The sequence below is a fragment of the Spinacia oleracea genome, chromosome 4 (assembly GCF_020520425.1).
Source record: "Spinacia oleracea cultivar Varoflay chromosome 4, BTI_SOV_V1, whole genome shotgun sequence".
NCBI classification, from domain to species: domain Eukaryota; kingdom Viridiplantae; phylum Streptophyta; class Magnoliopsida; order Caryophyllales; family Amaranthaceae; genus Spinacia; species Spinacia oleracea.
Genome location: NC_079490.1, coordinates 20,574,659 through 20,593,271, shown reverse-complemented (window position 1 = coordinate 20,593,271; position 18,613 = coordinate 20,574,659). Strand labels below are relative to the sequence as shown.

The 18,613-nt window shown below is 43.0% G+C and overlaps 1 long non-coding RNA gene across 1 annotated transcript; it reads left to right on the top strand.

The window, feature by feature from the left end:
• Nucleotides 1-11,962: 11,962 nt before the first annotated feature.
• On the top strand, nt 11,963-16,302 carry LOC130459287 (uncharacterized). Its single transcript, XR_008918582.1, has 5 exons — nt 11,963-12,972; nt 13,073-13,308; nt 13,421-13,492; nt 13,582-14,520; nt 14,605-16,302. It is a non-coding gene; the product is annotated as an uncharacterized lncRNA (long non-coding RNA).
• The last annotated feature ends 2,311 nt before the right edge of the window (nt 16,303-18,613 follow it).

The window sequence follows — 18,613 nt, the reverse complement described above, 5'->3', positions numbered from 1 at the left end:
AAAGAGCGAGCCATGAAATACTTAGCCCGTACCTCCCAAAGTGCGAAATTAACCCAAGTAAACGAAGGAAAAGAATTGAGTCAACCAATCCAAATCATGCCACAAAAACTACATAAAGTTCTACGATGTCTACCCTTTCCAATCCTTATGTTCTTAGACGCCTTCGCTCAAGGGCCCCTATTCAGCTCATTTAACCCATCCATGTTCTCACTGCCATAACCCAAGAAACCATTACCTCGACTCTTGTTCTTGAACTTGCTATCAACTGCAAACCACGTACGGCCATTGACACGTGCGTCATACCCATTATTTCCAAAGCCCAAACCTGCTCTTACACCACCATTAGCATAATGACCATATAACTTGTTTGGATACATCCTGTTGATATACCCTTGAGCCGTCCCCATGCTACTCATTGGCCTTGGTTGATGTAAACTCATGACACTAGTTTGAGGCTGCAAATTGTGAGTCATAGCAGATGTAATCCTCATGCTTGACTAATACCTATACAAATTATCCTATCTCATTCGACCCGTCTTTCAAGCCGTCTTGAGTCACGAATTAAAAAAAAACAAATGAAGAGTACGTTCTACGCTTAACGTAAGAAAAGGAAAAAAAATTAAATAATAATAAAAAAAATAATGATAATAATAAAAAAAAACTTTGCAAAGCGCCTTTAAAGTTCGTCTAAGAAAGAAAAAAAGAAGCATTTAGCGCACCAAAAAAGATCCGCCCAGAAATCATTTTCAGCGCCTAGAGCTGGGCGCCGAAATCTTTAACGCCCCAGCCTGGGCGCTGAATCTCTCTGCTTGCCAAATTTTGTCCAGAAGTGCTCGTCATTTTATCCGCACATGCACGGAAAAATAACGAACACTTGGAGGGGTACAACACGTATTCAGATATACGTACCAAAAAACACATGAAAAGATATACGTACCAAAAAACACATGAAAAGATTTTTGTGCAAATACATGTACTTAAAAAATAAAACAAAATTTTGGCTTACGGCAAAGCGGCAGATTAAAATAATAATAAACTTCACTTATTTCACCCTATTTCAAACATTACGATTCCACTCGAACGTACTTGTTTAAAATCGGCATTTTAAAAAACCATTTTCTGGCTAAGAACTACGCAAGACCTGATTCCAAATTAAATCTATTTAAGGCGGATACGTAGGCAATCCATGATTCGGTCCAACCAATTTGCAAAAATGTTAGAGCCTATAGAATAACAAGAATAAGAAATAGAGTCCCTTATTGAAATTTAATTACTTGCAACCCAAGTCGAAAGAAAAATTTAAGTCAAAGGAAGAATCCAAGTCATCAAGATGCCAAAACGAGCACACATCGAAAAATAATAAGGGCACGTGCCCTTGCCAGAAGGAGCACTCACACTCCTAGGCACTTAGCCAAGACTCAAAAGGTCGCTTTGCCTCAATTTAATGGGGGCTAGCGCAAGCGTCCATGACCTCTAAAGTACTCGACTTGACCCTCCCTAAAGCAAAGTAACTCACTTAAAGACCTTCTTTCACCACTAGACACAGTCATAACCGCCAACAAGTAGTAAAGGCAGTAAGCTTGCAATAAAGAGGATTGTTCTACGGCATCGCCCCATCGTTCCTTCGAACTCAGGGCACCCGTTCATGGTAATTCAAATGCTTGTGAATCCCCTTTGAAAAAAAATCAGACATTGTCAATAGGACTTGGCACTTAACCAAGGCTCACCCTACTCAGACATATGACACGGGCATCTAAAATCGAAATCTGAAAGCATCATTAATGGGAAGACATAATAGCAACTGGGGGCTAAAAAATTGAAATGAAAGAGCTAGGGAAAGAACTAAGTATACCTTGACCTTTTGTGCAGACATACACCAAGTAAATCTAAGTCAATTTGAAAACGGTTTATATTCCCGCAATTCTGGAAAAGATGGCCCTAAAAGCCCAAAGCATGTGCCACACGGGCACAAGTAATACCTTGACGCCTGCACCCTGGCTTTCAGCAAATCCTTAGACAACATTCCAAAAATCGTAACAGTATTTTGATTCACTCATGTAATCCTGTACGAACCCTTCTATAAGTCAACTTACTTAGGACACCTCGGATTGTACAAAGTAGGACTCGGATTTCAAATAATTTTCAAAAACTTCCTCGAACATAATAAAGTGCAGTTGGTTTGTACTAAGTATGCGTTTATCTCGAAGTTGCAAGTGAGTCAAAAAGATTTCTAAATATGATTATGGGTAAAGAAAGGCACCTAGCTTTTGGTCAAGGCACACTTCAACATGTGACTACCTTGACCATGGCAATGTCGCACAATACGACATTTACAAGAGAAGTAGCAAATCACTACTCGAACGTACCTCGCACTAAACGAGTCTGGTTCAAACTATTCATGATCCATGTCACCATGAATGCATAAAAACGTATGCCAAGCATTATAGCACCAAGCCAATCCAGTAGCTACAATTGGGGGCTTGAGAAAAACACTCTAAAAATGCTCGAAACGACGATTTTATCGCAAATTCTCGATGCTAATGCTATACACACGTCATAGGGGCACAATCCTGAGGCCAATCGTGTAAAAAGAACCTTGGAATGGCTACAACCCCTCCCAAATTCTAAGCACTACTTAGAATATATAAAGTCACCCCACTATCAAGGGTAACTGAAAATCGCGAGTCACCAAAACTCCGATCAAACTACTGCACATAACGCTCGCCCTATAAACGCCTGTTACACAGTCTACGTCGTTCCAAAGCAAAAGCGAAAGAAAAATCAAGGATAAAAACTGTCAAATTATACCCAGAAATCATTTTCAGCGCCCAGAGCTGGGTGCCAATATCTTTAACGCCCCAGCCTGGGCGCTGAATCTCTCTGCTCACTAAATTTTGCCCAGGCATAAAAACAAGAAAGAAACATCTATGAATCCTCTCATCGAACGAAGTAATAAGCCGTGCACACCCACGCAGAAGGTGCTACACTTGTTCGAGCACCTGAACGAGGCGTGATGAAGTACTCCAATGCAAAAAATAATAATGATATCCCAACACCTGGAGGAATATTCTAGGACACGCTGTTAGGCCACACAAGCCTAAGTCACACCATAAGTTCAACCGTCCCACGGTACAAGTCTAAAAAAAAGTAAGGCATATTGCACTAATGCAGGCACGACCAAAGAGCATGTGTAAAAGAGGCAAAGACTACTTATCGCCCAAATTCAAAATGCAAGCCACAGACTTCTACATTAAGGATTAAAGGTAGCAAAACATTACCTACCACGGAAGGGATAACTCGCACCTACACGAGCGGAACCCCAAGGCATCTTTCTCGAAAGAACCTACAAAAATCGTACGCCAAAAGGAAGCATCCCAACATGCATACTTGGGGGCTCCAAGCTACGAAACGACCATAGCAAAAAAAAGTCTCAAAGCAAATGTTTGAAAGATCAAAGGGGCACGATGCTTGAGCCCACTTCATGAATAGGCCTGAACCCTATCAAGCTTTTAAGCAAACTATTCAACATCAGTCATTGCTCAAAAGAAAAAAAATGATTCAAGCGAACTGATTAATGGACCGCACGCAACGGCCATTCTATGAACGCTCGTTCGCACATACATATCATCATTCTAAGTATCGAACATTCACGAACGCGTTCAAAAGAAAAAAATATATACGAGCAATAAAAAATATACGCCTCAAGGTATGTTCCTCGGGACATATATACTCGCCCAACTATTGCAATAACTGCACGCCTTAAGAGCGTCAGTTCTTTTAAATAAGCGCCCCAAAGCGACAAACACCGCAGTCCACCAATCGGCTACGGGTTCTCGAGAAATTATCACGATCACTCAACTCATTGTGATCTCTAATAAAATTCTACGTTCCAAAAATAAAGAAAAACAAAAGAGAAGAGAATACGTAGAATCTCCAAGTGAAATAAGCGAACGGAAAAGAGGCAGATCTGCCCAATAATCAACTCCGACGCCAAATCCCACGCCTGACTTTGGGCGTTGAAGATTAATCCCACAATCGTTCTAAGCTAAGATATGGCGAATGAATAAGGAAATAATAAACACCGTTGGTCCACTATTAGGCTACGGTTTCTCGAGAAATAATTATTCACCAATCAACGGTGATCTCAAATGAACGGTTCGTTCCAAAAAAGAATCTCTAGACGAAAAGGAAAAAAAGAAAACGAACGAACAAGAGGCCAACTGTGTCATCAAGAAACCTCGCCAGAAATCATTTTCAGCGCCCAGCGCTGGGCGCCGAAATCTTTAACGCCCAGGCATGGGCGCCGAAAATGATCCCAGACCCAAAAAGGCCCCTGACTTCTATAGGGCCCTGCCTTATCCATCCGACTCAAAAATTGCCGATAGTCGCACCTCACGGCTTTGTTAGGAGTAGCACACCCCTACAAAGATTGCTCGCACTTACGAGCACGATCCCAAACACGATCAAGGACATTACAAAATGCTTATCCCCAAGGAACCTCTTTGACAAAAGATGACCGTCAAGCACGAGTGCTTGGGGGCTCGAAGGAAAATATATATTATGAAAAGTTAAAACAATATTCCCATACTACGTTGTACGAAGTCCCATGTTTGGATGTCTCAAAAAATAAAACCGGTTTACGACCTCAAGACAAAGGTCGCCGTTGATACTTATACATAGTCCCCTAATCAAGGACCCGGGTAGTGGAAAAATTGAGCCGTAAAGACTAGGTCAAAACCATGAAAAGATGATGTCCACAAGACAATGGTCCGTCAACCCACATTCAGGTTACAACTAAATCCGAGCATCCCTCGAAAGAATTCGCTCCTACAAGAATGAATGAAAAAGAAATTCTCAAAAGAAATCACAAAGAACATAAGAAATAGGGACTTTCCCACCTCAATCGGGCAAGATCGCGCCACGAACCACGCGAGTCCCAAATCGAAAAGACGAATTCAGGTTCGCTCACCTCCACCGAGCGGGGCGTCCACCCTTAGCCGACAGGGCTCGCCCACCTTCAGCGGGCGGGGTCTGCGTCACTAACCGCGCAGGTCCTCAGTTTTCGAAAATGAAAAGAAAATAAAATCTTCGAAACAAAAACAGGCTCGCCATCTTCAGCCGGCGGGGTCTGCGTCACTAACCGCGCAGGTCCTTAGTTTTCAAAAAATGAGATCTTCAAAACACAAACAGGCTCGCCATCTTCAGCCGGCGGGGTCTACGTCACAAACCGCGTAGGTCCTTATTTTCAAAACATCAAAACAGATTCGTCCACTTCTATCGGACGGGGTGTCCACCCTTAGCGGACAGGCTCGCCATCTTTAGCCGGCGGGGTCTACGTCACAAACCGCGTAGGTCCTTATTTTCAAAATATCAAAAATAGATTCGTCCACTTCTATCGGACGGGGTGTCCACCCTCAGCGGACAGGCTCGCCATCTTCAGCCGGCGGGGTCTGCGCCACTAACCGCGCAGGTCCTTAGTCGCCGTAGCGATAACTTTTTTTGGTTTTCCCTTTTTCCAAAAATTAAAGGACAAATTGAGGGAGTTTTTATACTATCCGTTGACAAAATCCCAATGACACGTGAGGGATATGTCGACACTTCAAGTGATGACCCTTAAGTCAAATGTTATCACTCGGGGGCTCGTGAGACCCTCGCAAAACAAGTCACATACACTATGGCTTGTGTGATCGACGCACTCCGTCCAGTGATGAGACTCAGTCAAAGTGGGGACTAACTGTAGACACCTGCTTTTGTCCCCATTCCCGAAAGGGAAGGTTCGATGATGAGAACATAAAATCTCCACTTGGCAACGCATCTCCTATAAAATAACGAATCTCGATCACCCTTTTCATTTCACCCAAAAACGCTATTTATAGAAACCTGCTAAAAATAGTAATTGCCGTAACGGGTAGTTGCTAAAAGTGGCAAAACATAAAAGATAGAAACCTGTCAGAATTAGGTGTTGCACTCCAACATAAATCCTAAAAGAGATAGAATTTGCAAGAGGGATCCTATTCCTAGTATAATTCGAAAATAAGAGTTGCGTATTGATTAAAATCCTAACGAGCCTAGAGTTCGTAACGGGCCCAGACGCATTCCGTCATAAAGTTAATACGCACTAAAAGCCTCGGATAAGTCTCAAAGACTCCGTATTCCACGAGTCCAAATCTGACAAGGAAATACGGCCCAGACCCTATTTTCAACGCCTGGCTCTGGGCGCTGAAATTACCTGGGTACGTATTCTCTCCTAATTCTTCTTGGATTAGGGCTCTAAAATTCTATCTTTCCACGAACTCTTCCCTATAAATACAGCCCCAAATTCGACGTGAAAAAAACACACAATTCATATTCTGAGTATTGACTCCAACCCCTAAGCCTAAGCCTCACGCTGCGAAATTGATCCCGCGTTCTGTCGCAATCGATCCAAAAATCGAACAGAACGTATCTTGTCCCTTGTAGCTGAAGAATTAAGCACGGAAACTTGAGATTCGTTAAGTAAAAGGAGAAATAGCAAAGCCAAAGTGGTTAGTTTTCTGAGAACCATGACGCACCTCTCAAGGGTGCGTCGTAATGTGTCCCTTCACATGATTTAATCGCTTTCATCGCCCTTTTATAAAACTGTTAAACTGTTAAACTGTTAAACTATTAAATCTGATTGTTCTATCACGCCTAATAAAGATAATATCTTGGGAAATTGAACTATCATGCTAGGTCCCTTAAATCAATTTAAATAAGATAATCACGATCGATCTAGTATTATGTGTTGCATATTGTTAAAATCAATTCAGATTAGTTTAATAGTTAACGCATGTCCCTTAAATTATTTATGCTGAGCTAGTAAGGATATCCTGCCTCTGGAGTTATCGAAGAGCGAGTACTCCTCTCGGTAGTTACAGTCCCCCGAACCCTCAATCTCCACCCTGCGGGTGTACGTTGAGCGATCCCCACACTAGGGATCACAAGGGAACCTATGGCCGTCATGGTCAAACATAATTGCACTCCCTTTATGTCACGATAACCGGGTTTTGTCAGTTTTTCTCATTGTCATTAAAAACTGAATGACAACTCCTATATTACTAGTCAATTGGGTGTAAACTCACAGGAAATCCAATTACACTTGATTTGACAAAAAGAAACGTTACGCCCACGAGGGACGAGGTCACGCATTAGCCTCGTGCTTTTTCGACCCCCTCACACCTACTAACACACCTACATCCACACTCCCTACAAAAAAACAATTAAAAATCCACACCCCCCACTTACCACTCTCAACCCCTTACACATTTCCCATTAACTATATTAAAAAATACCCCACTATCAACTAACACCCATTAAATTAATAAGTCAATTCAAATGTCTTAAACTCCGCACCGGTCAAACCGGTACGAGCATTAAGGGACAAAGGGAGTACATTTTAAATAATGCTAATCGATTTCGCTTTTTAAACACTAAGTGTTCCGGGGTTGAAACAATGGGCTTCGTATGAAGGCCCTTTTCGTTGGTGTGGAATATCTAGCTTGCTTGAATGAGTTGTGTCCGAATTTACCTGCACAATTGACAAAGTCACTCACCTAGGGGGTGTTTCCGAGGAAAGCCCCTCCGATGCCAAAGTAAGAACGATGCTCAGATCTAGAGAGAGATCACTAGAGAGTAGTCTTGAGGCAATAAATTGGACGTACCTTGAGGTGTGAGCCTTGGCGGCTTATTTATAGTGTTTGTGTAGTAAATACCCCATAGGTAATTTATTACTTGTTGGGCCTTGGGCCTTGTTGATGGCTGAATAGCCTTTGGAGGGGTAATGGCTTGGTATGTTGTTGTATGAAGCCATTGGGATTTTAGACTGCTGGCCCAATTGGTATCCAATTGGGAGCCCAAACAACATGCCCCCCAGACCCGGTCCATTTGGAATTAAATGGGTGGGTTTTCATAAGCAGTTGGAAGTCCAAAAGTTCCCTCTCTTTTTTCAAAAAGGGACGTTTTGAATCCATGCATTGAGGACAGGTGTTGAGAATCTCTTCGGATGTGCCTATGATCGAGTGGATTGGAATAAAGTGGAAGTTGGACGGTTTTCAAAGTGGTGGCCTATAAATATCAGATCCAACTCCCCATTTCAAACTTTATTAACTTTAATCTCTCAAAGTTTCACAGAATTCCGGCGATCTCCCCTTGCGAGTTTCTTCAGATCTTTGCAAATTCACTTGGAGCCTACTTCGGGACTTTCCTCCGTTCGACTTGTCGGCAATTTTCGCTTCGGGGAAGGTAATTTGTTTCCAGTTTTTCTTACTTTTCACATTACCCTGCTCTTTGCTCTTTGGTGCTCTAGATTTAGAGTTTTCTCCATGGCTGGGGGTAGATGGAAAAAGAAGTCTGGTGTTGTGTCTTCTTGAAGTGAAGGAGAGGAAAATAGGGTCTCTTTGGAGAGGCTGAGGGAAGCTTCTCCCGAGGTTGACGCCGAGGAGCGCTCGGGAGAGGAAGTTCGTGCTGAATCAAGCCGGGGGGCTGACATCGATCACTGGTCGCTTTCCCGTTCGTCCTTTCTTTCCGAGACGTTGGGAGGAGGCGGATCCCGCAGGGATACTTGTGCCTCTTTTTAATGATCCGTCCAAGGTCGCTGGTCCGGCCGGCACCGCAGTCGATGGGGCATGGTTGGTGGATGCGAGGAAGGGGCACTATCATCGCTTGGCCGAAGACCTGTATTGTAACACCCTGGTAATTCCTCATATTTATAATTACTTTTTCCCCACTAATATAAAATAATTACCAAGATATTATCGCCACCGTGATAACTGCTAAGGCTATTTAACAGAATTACACAGCGGAAATTAACTAACTTTCAAACATATTAAATAGTTAATGGTCATAAAACAACTTGGAACCATCAAGGCCCAAAACCAACATTAAGTAGTTTAGAAAATCCACTAACTAAGGTTTAAAATCATACTGTAGTAATAATGATAGTAGTAATAGTCATGACTATAAATCAGAAATAGAATTTATAAATACGAGAGATGAAATAGTCACTCATCACTATTCCCATGATAACTTCTCCCGCAAGTTATCTCTATTAACCTGTTTATTGAAATCTACTCCCCAACAATGCAAATGCATTGATGGATCATCATAGGGTCATTAAGGCAAAGGCCATGACCGAAAGACATGAAGCACGAAGTCAGCAAAAGCTGAGTACGAATAAGCTAGAATGAAATCCTAGTCTAACATGCTTCACACAACAATAAAGATAATCCACATGCAAAAGCCATTCAAATAAACCAATTAGTCATGAAGACATACTCAAGACTTGACACGACTCTTAACTCATTGATTAATAAGAATTTAGCTTCGAACGGGTAAGAATATAATAACAAAACCCACTGAGGGAAACAAGACCACTGAGGGAAACTGAGGGTGTTGGGAGCCCACCAAACACCAAATAATATAGAGTCGGGCTTTTTACCGACAGTCAGACCATACCGACGGAATTCCTGCGCATTTTATAAGCGAATAACCAAAAAAATGAAACAACGTCTTGTATCATTCAAGGAGTACGAGTTTCTCCGACGCGACTCCCCCCATTGTTCATACTCAAGGTATATACGTTCCAAGAGTTTTGAAGCTCATTCGGGTTACACTTTACGTTACTTAGTATGTTAAGTTCAAGACTCAACCCAAAGACATAACTCACAAGTAATTCAACAATTACACACATGAATACTTAAACAATGACACTTCATTTTAATCCTTTAGGACTTGTGATCAAACATAGGACTCCGGTGAATTTATTCCATAGTTCCATCTCAAAACACTGTTGAGACGGCCCAACATTGTTCTTTTAACATGCGGGATGTGCCCTTAGCACGAATAGTCCTTAGTTCAATTCACACAAACTCTTTAAATGCATCCTATACTTGCGGTAGAATAAATGATGTAGTGAGGCAATATTCAATAGGCTCATTGTATGCTAGACATCCCGTACAATAGCATAATCATAATAACTTGCATGCGAAACACTAATACATGCATACCAATTGAACAACATGCTTGACATAATTCAACGATTATAAAAGTCCACAACATGATAGTTCAACCAAATCTTTAAAGCATTAATCAATCCATAACATGCTCATTTACATAGATTCAATAACAATTCTCACATGCTTGTTCACACATCAAACATGAATTCACAACACTTAAGTTCACATGATTCACAATCAATATACTTCATAAAGTCCTCATGGGATAGGTGGTCACCCTAGTCTTGTACGTACCTGGAATACCTAAATACGGGGGCCACTCTGCGAATCACTACTCAAACTAGAAATCAACTCCTATAAACACAAAGGAGAAACTTAATTATTATTCATGTTTGCTAAATTTCCAGCAACTATTTTAGAATTTAAAACCCTTGGTTTATTTAGAAATTAATCGTTATTCGTTAATTTAATAGTCTCAAATAGTCAACTCAAGTCCTATCATAAAAACATTGAATTTTGACCTTAAAAATCATTAAAAATCAACAATTTAAGCTTTATAATAAATCTGAAAATTTAAGTTGATTCCCATAATTTAAATCGTCATTAAATTATGTGAATCAATCGCTTGAACAATCGAAATTAAAATCCTACTAATAGGTCATTAATGAAACCATGCTTTGACCTCAAAAATTGACACTTTAATTAACCATTAAATCTGAAAATCATAATTCTTTTGAATTAAAATCAATGTCATCAATTCAAATACGAAATATTAAAACATGGTGTTCATAACCGTTCCCAGCAATTTAAATAATCCAAAATAATTAAATAATCGTAATTAAATAATTTAAAACGAAATTGGAAAAGTTAAAAGTATACGGAGATCAACAAAAACAACAACACACACACGCAACAATGGATATGTTGCGTGTGGGGCAGCGATGCACGGCACAACAGCTCGCAGCAGCAGCCACAACACGAGCAGCGCAGGGCGGAGGCTGCGCGCTGCGGGCAGGCGAGGGCGAGGGCGAGTTCTGGGCGAGAGCTGGGCGATATGGAGTGCGGGTGAGTGTGCGGCAAGGTAGGCACGGTGCACGGGCAGCACACGAGCAAAGGCAACGCTCGTTGCCTTGGGGCCGAAGGAAAGGGCGGACGAAAAGAAGGAGAGAGAGGGTGAGAGGGTTTTCTGAAAAATTAAGTGGGGATCTAATGAAGGGAAGAGGGTATTTATAGTTTTTCCTTCCCTCATGGGCTAGGTTTTAGGGTTTTAGGTTGGGCTTGCTTACGAGCTTAATTAGAATTAATTCCTTGCAAGCCTTGTTGGGTTTGATCATGAAATTGGACTGGGGTTGGATTATAATTAAATTTGTTTTCAAAATATGACCCAACAATTCCCGATTAAATAAATTCGTTGAATTTATTTAATAAAAATTCTATTTTCGTAAATAATTAATAATTAATTATTTAAAAATAAAATACATTTAATTCTTATTAAATGCAATTAAATTCGTAAAAATGTTTATAAATACGTACAATAAAATATATTTATAAATTACGAAAACTACGAGGTATTACATGTATGGTATTCAGTATGCCTTGGGTTATTAGTGCGAGCTCCCTGTTCAGAAGCATGCGAGGGTAACTCGCCCTCCTCCTGGCTTCATCGCTGTATATAGGGGTGTTCAAAAATACCCGACCCGCAATACCTGACCCGTTAACCCGCTGACCCGATTAAAAATAACCGGGTAGCTAAATGATTTTTAAAAAAATAACAATCCGGGTACCCGACCCGGTAAAATATGCGAGTTCACGGGTCGGGTCATGGGCCGGTAAGTTGTTCAACCGGGTACCCGAGTACCCGTTAATTTTCAGTTCAATCTAATCTAAATCGTTGCTTTCCAGCTCTTGTTCCCTCATCTATCATCTTTGTCGTTCATTCCCAAGTATCCTAACTATCTTTTTCTCTCTCCTACCTAAAAAAACTCTAAAACGGTGGAACACCCTCTAATTAAAGGTTGGTATCAAGTGTTGTGAAATGCAGTTCTTTGGATTTGTGTATCCAATCACATTTGTAGTCATCATAACTCATCAACATTCATGATTTCTTTTTATTCATGGTAGTTAGTTCAATGAGATTTTTTTGTCAAAATTTGATGAGTTATTAGATTATGTTTTTTGATTTGTTTCTTATTATTAATTATAGTATCAAATTTATATTAGTCTTTTACTTAAAGTTTTGTTTTCTTTGTACAAGAACGCTGAACAGATCGTATGAAATTGCTAAAGTTGGAATTGTTTGAAATTCCGGGTACCGTATGACCCGACCCGGTAAAGTCGGGTACCCGAAATCCGGGTACCCGATTTTTCTGGGTCGGGGCATGGGCCTCTTTTTTAACTACCCGAAGAAGCGGGTACCCGCTTTTACGGGTACCCGAAAAGCCGGGTACCCGGATATGAACACCCCTAGCTGTATACCTTCATCATTTGGACTACGGGCTTCAATCCCCTATGGATCCCTTCATTGCTCGTGTGTTGGATGAATACAATATCTCACTGGCTCAGTTGACGCCGAAGTCTATGCGTCATATTATTGGGTATCGCTGGATGTGTGACTACCTCGGTTACCCGACGTCCATTGAAGTCTTTAAAGAGATGCATGAGCTCGTGAGGAATGTGAATGCTGCTCATGGTTGGTGGACCATAACTAACAAGAGGTCTCGGAAAGGCGAGGCTTGTTATCCGACTGCATTTCCTTACGTATCCTCGGTCCACGAGTGGAAGAAGCAATGGCTCTTAGTTCTCCGAAGTGGTTCGTGAAGGTGAATCGAGCGATGTCAAGGGTTGGTTCAATTGACCCAGGAAATACGGACCACACTGTTCTGCTGGAATGGTTCCGAGCGAGAACGTCTAGGGAGCTTGAGTTTTGGCTTCCGATCTTGCACTACATCACTCAAGGAGGTCATTCTCGCTGCTGCCGGTCTCAGTAGGATCTACAAGAGGGGTGAGACTTTTATGTGCTGAGATCGTGCTTCGGCTGAGGTATTTGCCTCCCTCTTTATAGTGTTGTAGATCTGATCCTTTTTGTTTTCCTTTCTGAGCAGAGCAAGGTGAAACTGTTGTTAAACCTTGGGTGCTCGGCTATAAGAAGGAGGGCAACGATATTCTTCATTGTTATCCACCCTACGACTTTGTCAAGGGTAACCCTCGACAGCCGAAGCTAGAGAGCAATCAGCTTTCGGATCACGCCCTTGCCCATCTTTACGACGTTCGGGCCGACCATTGGGACGCTAGAAACCCTGGAGAGGCGGTTCCGCTACAGACCATTCTCCCCGAATTGGTAATTACCTTTGATCTGGTAACTTTTTCAGTTTGGTCTTGTCTTTGGATCCGTGCTTTCCATTTCTTGTATCAGGGCTCAGACCTCTATTTTTATTCCTTTTGAATTTCAGGGGCCCGAGGTGAGAGTTGCTGCTCCCATCATCTCGTCTGCTTCATCTCCTCCTTCTCTCGCTACGCCTGAAGTAAGCAGTGCTTTCTTCTTTTTGTTTCCACTTGTTCTTTTTATCGACTAGTTCTGATGCCCTACTTCTTTTCGCGTTTTTACCAGAAGAAGAAGTCGAGGAAGAGGAAAGATTTTTGAGGAGAGGTCTCCTCCAAAGTCGAAGAAGAAGGTTTCTAAGGAGAAGTCTCCTTCGAAACCGAGGAAGAAGGTTCCTTCATCTTCTGGAAAGGTAACGCCTAGTCCCGAGGTTCTTGAGTTTACGAGACAACGCCCTCCCCTTACTGGGGAAGTGATTCGACAGGTTGTCGTTGAGGATCCCAACCTTGCTGAAGCGGGTGAGCGTTATCTTGCTCGACAAATGGATCCTCCTAAGGGTCTTCGACGTCTCATTCCTTTACCTGGGCACAAGCTGAAAAGCGCCATGGCTTCGGTTGCGAGCGAACCTGTTGATCAGCCTGTCGTCGAGGAAACTCATATTCCCTCGCCACTGAAGTCGATTAATACCGACGTGGTGTTGATCGAGGATGAAACGAATGAGGAGGTTCGTGCGGCGACTGAAGTTGCTTTGGCTTCTACTGAGGTTGCCATCCCCGAGGGAGGAAATGCTTCTACTGCCAAGCCTTTTATTCCTTCGAAGGTTTTTGTCGACTTGTCGGCCCCTAGGTCCTAAGTGGCCTTTGCTGCTTCTGCGGAGAAGGTGGAGGAAATTACACAAGGCATGGCTGAAGAGGGGGTACCGATCTGAAGCGTCCCTTCAAGAGACCTCGGGAGACTTTGGGTTCGACCTCCACTTCTGCGTTGGAGAGGTTGGTTCATGCCGACCCTTGCTCCAACGTTCTTGTGAGGAGGGTGCCTGCTACAGTTCGGGAGACTATGGCTCGATTCGCGCGGCCTTCGGTCATGGGCGAGGATCCCTCCGCTCAAGCGAGCTCTATGATTGGTCCCGGAGCTGCTCGGGAGAACATGTTGCGGTCCATCCCTTAGTTCCGCGTTCCGGGGGAGGAGGCGAGTCACCCTACCCAAATGTCTCAGTACCACATGAACGAGGTAAGTGAGAGTTTTGTTTCTCTTCATCCATCGTTTTGTTCGTTTGTTTGATTTTCATTCTTTTCCACTCTTTCTCCTTTCTAGGCCAAATTTTGGACTGCCTTCTCTGCTAAATGTCAATATTATGACGAGGTGGGGCTTCAGAATATTGAGGAGCTTTATGCTCGTGACATCCCCAATCTTGACGAGAAGGAAAATGTCCTCGCTTCCGAGCTTGAGGAGGCTAAGCAATTGGTTGCTGAGTTTACCCAGGAAGGGACACTTGCGCTCGAGAAGATCGGTAACGAGGTTGGAAATCTTCTTGTCTGAATGACGGCTGATACAGAGAAGCTTCATGCTCTTGAGAAGGAGAAAGCCGAGGATAAGGCCAACTTCGAGGCCAAGCTGAAGGAGAAAGAGAGTGCCATCTTAAGGATGGTGGAGAGCGCTTAACTGGCGGACGCTACTATTCAAAGGGTTCCTGTGCTGGAGGACGATATTCGGAAACTGGAAGCCTCGTAAGCTTGAACAAGAGAAGGCCCAAATGTATTCTAGCGAGTAGTGCCAAGATGTTTACTGGGATGGGATTTGTGGCGTTCGTCGGATGTTTGCTTAGAACATGCCGAACTTCAACTAGGCTGAGCATGTGCCTAAGTGGCTTGAGGCTCGGGATCACGAGGTTGAATGCCAAGCTGATCGAGACGAAGCTGCACATGAACGTGAGGAAGCTGCTAAGGAGCAGCAGACTCGGAAGGCCGCTTCTGAGGGTGACACTAATGTGGGCACCTCTTCGAAGGCTACCCTTCAGGGGACTTCCAGTGATGTCCCTTAGGAATTCGGCCAGTCGTCTTCTTCAGAGTCGGTTGATTCTAGTTGAGGACTTCCGAACTTGCGCTCAAGTTTCTCCCCTTTTGGCTTCAGCTCTGCATTGTACTTTAATAATTTTAGCTTGTTTTTTGTTTCTTGTACTTCGGTAGGATGATATCATCTGTTGATGGCTGCCGATTTTAGCTTTAACTCATTTCCATTTCAATTTTTGAGGATTCCTCGGGTAATGCCGATTTAGTTGATGTAATCGTACTTTTCTCCCCCGAATATTGAATGGAAAATGGTTTCGATTTGCTATTCGCTTGCTTTGTTTATCTTTGCCTTTTTTGATTTTTGAGTTTCAGTCTTCGGTTTTACCAAATTTCTTCAAATCCGAAGGTCTGTTCGGAAGCTTGTCTTCGCTTTTAGTTCTTCACATCCGTGGATTTGTTTAGAGACTCATTTTGTTTCGAGTTCTTCAAATCCGTGGATTTTTTCAGAGACTCATTTTGATTTGAGTTCTTCAAATTCGTAAATTTTTTCAGAGACTCATTTTGTTTTGAGTTCTTTAAATCCGTAGATTTGTTCAGAGACTCATTTTGTTTTGAGTTCTTCAAATCCGTAGATTTGTTCAGAGACTCATTTTGTTTTGAGGTCTTCAAATCCGTAGATTTGTTCAGAGACTCATTTTCTTTTGTTTTTCCGACTTCTTGCGGTTCGGGAACCTGGGCAAGAAATCGCTAGTCTGCCTCTTAGTTATGACCTCGGCGATTGGTAGACCTGTTCCGAGGTCTTTATAACTTGATTCGAGCGACCTTTTTGCGAACAGAATTTTCCAAGGTATCGCAAATCCAGGGATTTTGGACGATACCTTGCGCGTTGATTTTCGAGTTAACCATTTCTTGGAACTTTTGTCCAAGGAATGGTCACCTCGGGTTGATTTTATCTTCGGTGATCCAGAGATCATTTCCGAAGTTGCATGCATATAATAAAAATGGTGACAAAATAACATATGGAGATACGTTTAATGAAACATATTGGGGCCAATGGCTTTCCTCTTTTCATTAAACAACTTACTTGGATTACAAGGGGGGGGGGGGGGGGGGGTATTTGCTTATAAAAAATATTTCTTGAGAACATTGGCATTCCAATGGTTCTTCAAGATTTTTCCATCTAATTGCTTAAGCGTGAAGGTGCCATATCTCTTTTTAGAGTGAATGATATATGGCCCTTCCCAAGTTGCCAGGAGTTTCCCATGGATCCTTCCCTTCTGAACCGCAACAACGTTTCTGAGCACCAAATCACCGACCTTCAGAGGTCTGACATTGACTCTTCAGTTGTAGTGCTTGCTAACCCTTTGTAGATAGGCTGCGTTCAGAGTTCTTGCGTCGTTCCAAGCTTCATCTAGTGGATCTAGAGCTTCGGTCAGAAGTTGGTCATTGCTCTCTCCATGGATCCTTAACCTTTTTGTTCCGATTTCTACAGGGATGACAGCCTCGGCCCCGTATACCAAGTGGAAGGGTTTTTTTCCCGGTTGCCTCTTTCTTGGTGGTCCGAAGGGACCAAAGTGTTCCTGGAAGCTCCTCTAGAAATTTTCTCTTTTCATCTTCCACTCTCTTCTTGAGTGCGTTGAGGATTAGCTTGTTCGCGGCTTTGGCCTGCCCGTTGCTTTTAGGGTGGCACACTGCTGAGTAAGCTAGGTGGATACCGAACTACTTGCACCAACTTTGCAGTGGGGTGTTATCAAACTGTTTTCCATGGTCGAAAACCATCAGCCTTGGTATGCCGAACCTTGTGATGATGTTTTGCCAGATGAAGTTACAGACTTGTGTTTCAGTGATGGAAGTAACTGCCTCGGCTTCAATCCACTTGCTGAAGTAATCAACTCCTACGATCAACCACTTCTATGATTCACAACCGAGGGGAATGGACCGATGATGTCCAACCCCCATTGTGAAAATGGTAAGGGGTATAGTGTTGATTGTAGGGTTTGAGCTGGTTGGTGGATAGCCGGTGCAAATTTCTGGCACTTCTCACACTTCCTCGTCATTGTCTTTACCTTGGAAACTATGGTGGGCCACCAGTATCCGGCCCGGAGTGCCTTATGTGCCAAGGACCTACCTCTAATGTGGTTTCCGCATATGCCTAGGTGGATTTCTCTCAGAATGTAGTCGGCTTCAGTTGGTCCGACACACTTTAGCAATGGAGCTGAAAATGACTTTCTCATGAGCTCTCCATTGGCATCGATGATGAACTATCTGTTGATTCTTTTTAACTTTCTTTCTTGCAGCTTGTCTTCGGGAAGTTCTCCCCTCTCCTTGTATGCTATGACTGCGTCCATCCAGCTCGGCTCGGGGCGCAGGTTGCATACTTTAAGGGGTGGCATATCAATGCTTCTTTCCTGGTATACTTCCACATGGACCGACCTATTTAAGTCGATGAGCGTTGAGCTTGCAAGTTTTGACAGTGCGTCAGCTTGTGCATTTTGACCTCGGGGGATGAGGATGACTTCGAAGGATCTTAACTTTGACGTTAAGGATTTAATTTTTGCTAGATAAGCTGTCATGCTTGGCATTTGGCCTCATACTCCCCTCGGATCTGGTTGGCTACAAGCTGTGAATCAGTTTTGAGGCAAACATGTTCGGCTTCTAGAGACAGGCAAAGCTCTATCCCTGCGATTGCAGCCTCATATTCGGCCTCATTGTTGGTTGCTTTGAAGCCAAACTTCAAGGCATACTCTATGCTTTTTCCTGTTGGAGGTATCAGCACAACCCCGGCTCCTCAGCCGTTGACTGTGGAAGATCCATCAGTGTAGACCTCCCATGTTCTCTTGGTGTCATCCAACATTTCTTGATATGAGCATTCGGCCAAGAAATCAGCGAGTGCCTGAACCTTAATGGCTTTCCTCGGCTGATACTTGATGTCGAACTCTGAAAGCACGAAAGCCCAAGCAGCCAATCTTCCCGACCTCTCTATTTTGTCTAGCACCTTTTTGAGTGGTTGGTCGGTTAACACCAAGATCTGATCAGAGTAGAAGTAGGGTCTCAGTTTTTGTGCAGCTACCACCACTGCATAAGCTACTTTCTCGATGAGCGGGTATCGAGTTTCGGCACCCGTTAGAGTTCGGCTGGTAAAATAGATTGGTTGTTGCTTCTTTTCTTCTTCCCGAAGGAGTACTGCACTTACAGTCCCGGGACTAACTGCGACATATAAGTATAGGGTCCCCCCTTCTTTCGGTCTAGCAAGCGTCGGCAGTTGGGCCAGGTGGGCCCTGAGTAGTTGGAACGCATCTCTTTGCTCTTACTTC